The sequence below is a fragment of the Rhagoletis zephyria genome, unplaced genomic scaffold (genome assembly GCF_001687245.7).
Source record: "Rhagoletis zephyria isolate East Lansing unplaced genomic scaffold, Rhagoletis_zephyria_1.1 Rzeph_scaffold_03918, whole genome shotgun sequence".
NCBI lineage: Eukaryota > Metazoa > Arthropoda > Insecta > Diptera > Tephritidae > Rhagoletis > Rhagoletis zephyria.
The window spans coordinates 51,346-56,160 of NW_016161001.1; positions in this window are offsets into that span (position 1 = coordinate 51,346).

Consider the following 4,815-nt stretch of genomic DNA (forward strand, 5'->3'; position numbering starts at 1 on the left):
AACCATGTACATGTATGGCATTGGTATTGGTGTGACTTTTGAATTGATTTTTTCGCTCTATTTTAAACTAATTTGAAATTTTAAAAATTGCCTGCACATCAGCATCAAAATACCTTTCTAATGATATATCGCTAGCTTAGAGTGAAATGTTGCTAAGTCCACTTTTCATGAACAATTAATTTTTGATGCAGGAAGCAAGGAAAATTGAAAATGCACCGTTTCTGAAAGGATCTAACTACTTGTTTTATTTCTACCCGTTTTATTCCGTGATGTGCAAATTTGCTAAGTCCAAAGTAGTCACAGAAAATTTGATAAGTCCAAAAAAATATGAATATTTTTTTTACGCTATCGAATTCGATTTGTATTGAGGGTTTTGTATGTATATTAGGCTGGGTCGATTTTGTATGGGGGAAAATAAAAGGCATTTGACCGTATTGTAATAGTAATATTATGATGTCTTAGGTCTAAGCCAATTGTTATTGGCCAAGAAAGATTAATTTAAAATGTATCTTTAGCCCGCGCAATTGAATCAAAGTGTATGAATTTTGAGAATGAAATTTTGGCTTGTATTATCTTTGGAATGCGTTCATTGTTATAAACAGGGCGATATATCAAATTAAGGGTTATTAAATTTAGTACCTAACGTTCATTTATCATTTTTCAATAAGTCTAAAAATTTTTAAGATATTAAAATAAAAAATAAGAAAACTATAATTTTCCCTTATGAATTTTCAATTCTTCATTACTTCAGCAACCAAGTGAAAAATACAAAAAAGTGAGACGAGATTTATTTCAAACGTTTTAATGCTTTCGGATGTTTATATAATATTAAAATTACCATGGACTTGGTCACGCCGATTTGGTCAGTTTTCAAGATCGTGGTGAATGAAGTCAAACATGTATTGTCAAAGATTAGGAATCGTTTGATAAGTTAATAGTAGTTGCAAGCATAAATATAAGTATTTGCATACATTAACATAATACAATAAGGCGTTGTATGAAAGTAGGGGACGTGCAACAAGTGTTTAAATAAATATTTTAGTTAATTCCATTATGAGAAAAAGTAACTGTAGATAGGTAAATGCAATAGTCTTTAACATATCCTAGAAAATCCTTTCGAGGACTCTCCAATTGGACGATATTGCTTTGCATCCAGCTTGAACGAAAGAAGTCACTCTCTGGCATACTTTTCTGTAATCCGGTTCTTTCATTAAAAGGTTCTTTATAAAAATGAAGAGAATTTTTTTTAGAAAAAAACTGGAGATCCACTTAAGTTTTTCGATATAACTTTGGTAAATGTTACTCGATCGGCACGTAATAATTACCAAATTGATAATAATAATAATGATATTATAAGTATGTAAAGCTGCTCGTCAAAACCTAGACCATACGATGTTCTTTATTTAGATCACACCTTTTTTAAAACATTTAATATCGTATAGTTATGTAAAAATATTCGTCCTGGACGTTGTAAAGGCGATGCCAAGTAACACATGTTCGTGGTATCAGATACACACCAACCGGAGAAATATTTTTTAAACTTAGGTTTTCAGATCCATGGAAAACTCTTCCTCAAAGATTAGACAGAAGTATAGTCCCGTTACAGTGGTCCAATTTGCAGCAACTTCACCAATGCAGACGCCGAATTACAGCAAGAAAGAACGAAGATTTGCAGTATTTAAAAGCAACTTTGCCTAAAGACCATCATAATTTTTACGATAGTTTGCCACATGAATGATTTTTTGGTGTGTAGTTTAGTTTCAGCGAACAATACTATTAATTTAATCTACCAATAATTGTTTGTTCATTATTATTTTAATGTATAAGTTGTTGTTTATAATAAACAAGTTCGCAACTACGTTTCAAATTAAAAATATGTATAAAAAAAAATCGCAATCTCCTTTTTCAGAATATTTATTTAGTCTGAACCGAAAATCCCACTAATGGGATCGTAAAAGAACGGCCGCTCTGGTGTAGTGGTAAGCAGTGCGCGCTGCCACTGCGCAGGGCCTGGGTTCAAGCCCTGGCCAAAGCAACATTACAAACAAATTTAGAAGAGAAGGTTTATCCTTAACAGCGGTCGCCCCTCGACAGGCAATGGCAAACCTCCGAGTGTATTTCTGCCATGAAAAACAGCATAAAACTGTAAGTCCCTTCCCTTTGTGTGACAACATTAAGGCGCACGCCGCAAATCGGAGGAGAAGCTCGGCCAAACATATGTGTAAGCGCCAATCTATTACACAAGGGGAAAAAATGGGAAACAAAATGTTATTGAATCTAATGCTATTCTATGTTATGTTATGCTAAGTACTAAGCTAAACTCCCCTCCACTTAACCCATTCCAACAAATTTTATTTCAGCTCAACTCAACTCACATAAACTATCCTTAATTTTAGCGGTTGAATTTCAACTGCTGGGCGAACACTAGTTATATTAAATCAATAAGTTTCACGATTTTCTGTTACAAATTCAGTTAAAGTAAACTATAGTGAACATCTAGATACCAATATGTGTTCATGAAATGCATTTAATAACGTGAATTTTTTTACTGACAAAGTGAACTAAAATTGAACGGTTTTTACGAATAATTTAATGATGGCGGTAATACGCGTCGTTTGATACCCCTTTGATTTTACACCATTTTTCGGTGGGGACCATGAACTGCACCATAACCCTTTCTGTTTTTCAAATTTCTCAGTTCTTTAGAGAACCATAACTGTGTTTGTTCTTCAGGAACACACATGCGTTTAGGCACATACTTTTCAAATAATTTATCTACAGAAAAATTAAAATTTGCAACGCTATGCTCAACTTTTTCCTTGTATATAGGCCACGACAATTTAGACAATTCTTTAATCAGTTTCTTAAAGTTGGCTTCCGAAAAATCAAAGCGAATATTTGGTTGGTATGTTTGGATGCCGCAATTTTTACCATCGTTTATAATTTCGTAAGATATCTCAATAGCAGGGTGGTAGACATCTTCGGGGAAAACTAATGGGTCACATTTATTTACAGCGGACTTAGATGCATCATCAACATAAACAAGAACTAATACTTTTCCAAACATATTGCGAAGTACATTAACTTGATTTAGGCAGAGTTCAGCCATCTCCTCTAAAAATATGTAGTTGCACGCACTAGACGAGAAAGGTACGATATTATTGTCAATGATGTTCCATGATACATTTGGTAAATTAAAGTCACCCAACACAATCATTGAATCAGAGGGATTAATCATTGAATTAATTGATTTCAGTAAACATACCTGTTGTGAATACACTGATGAGTCAGATCCGGGAGCAATATACATAGCATAGAGCTAAGTAAGTAAACGCCCTTCCAATCTGTATACGAATGCATTTGAATTCTGCAGATTCAATGTGTGGAAGTGTAACTTCTTCAGATGGTATTGAAGAGTCTACGGCAAAGAGTACGCCTCCGCCGATTCTGTCCTCCCGATCTTTTCTATAGATATGACAACTATTTTAAAGAATCTCTGAATTAAAAATGTGAGGTTTGAGCCATTTTTCAGTGAAAGAAGTTATATTATAATTGCATTCAAGGCCGTTAAGATATAAGTTCGTTAATTTGGTATTTAAGCCTCTTAAGTTTTGATAATAAATACTTAAAGCAGATTTAGTAATCAGTTTTTTGATTCAATATTCTGACGTGGAATATTTGCTAAATTACTATTTTTGTTATGCCTATACTCGAATTCACAAAGGAAAGCTCCGGAAGGCCAAAAAGAACTACTAAGCAGCATGCCAAAATTTTCTAAATTTACGTCAATTTTATGCGAAGAAATATTTCGTTCATATTTACCTCTCTATTCTCACAGAGTCACAAAACTTAGCTCATCCCTGTTGTGATTTCTAGTGCGCCGAGAAATGTGTCACAAAAAATTCGATTTTGACTGCTAGAAAAATACACAAAAATTTAAAAATTTGTATTGTAGCGGCATATTTTTTGCGCGGCAAGCTTTGAGGCGCAGTAGAAATCACAGCAGTGATGAGCTAAAGTTTGTGACTTTGTTAGAATACGGCTGTTAAAATTAAATTTTCTGATACTTAAGTTGACAGTTTTAACTTTGGACGAGATGTAAAACTTTATACCGTCTTCGAAAGTATCCCTCGAAAATCTAGCGACAAATAGAGACTTCTTTGGGGGAACCACAACCAGTCTCCTAGGTTGAGTAATTGAGTTACTAATTGCACGTAGAGTAAGCGTTGGACGATTACATGACGGTGCCACAACTTCAACGGGGGATGGGAAAGATACTTCAGGCTTGTTATTTTTAGAAGCAGAAGCAGACTTTGTTATACGTTCTTTTCAGGATGATGAGTCCGATGTCTGTGGACATGGAAAAGAGAGTTAATTAAGTCATTCGGAAGATTTTTCTGGCGCGGAACGATTGTCTTTTCATTAGGCGGACTCTGAAGGCGCTTGCGTTTTGACACACGAATATCCTTAATAGGTTGTACGGAATCTAAGCATTTATAAGACTTAAACACATTTTCATAATGTTTAAATTTTTCGGTCAGTACTGACAACTCTCTCCCTACCTCAGAAAAACAATTTCTTGTTTGCCTAAACAACTTAAAGAGATCAACATAGCTACATCGGTACATAGACTGTAACAGCAGCCTTTGCCATGAGTAGGTGTGTTGGTGTACATGTGTGAATGAGTAAGTAAAGGAAGTGAAAGTAGCCATAAACCCTTTATCAACTCAACATACCAACTGAGGTGTGAAACCTGGGGTCGAAACGTGACAGACGTGAACGAGTCGGCAATCGTACGAACACAAATTACGTGAT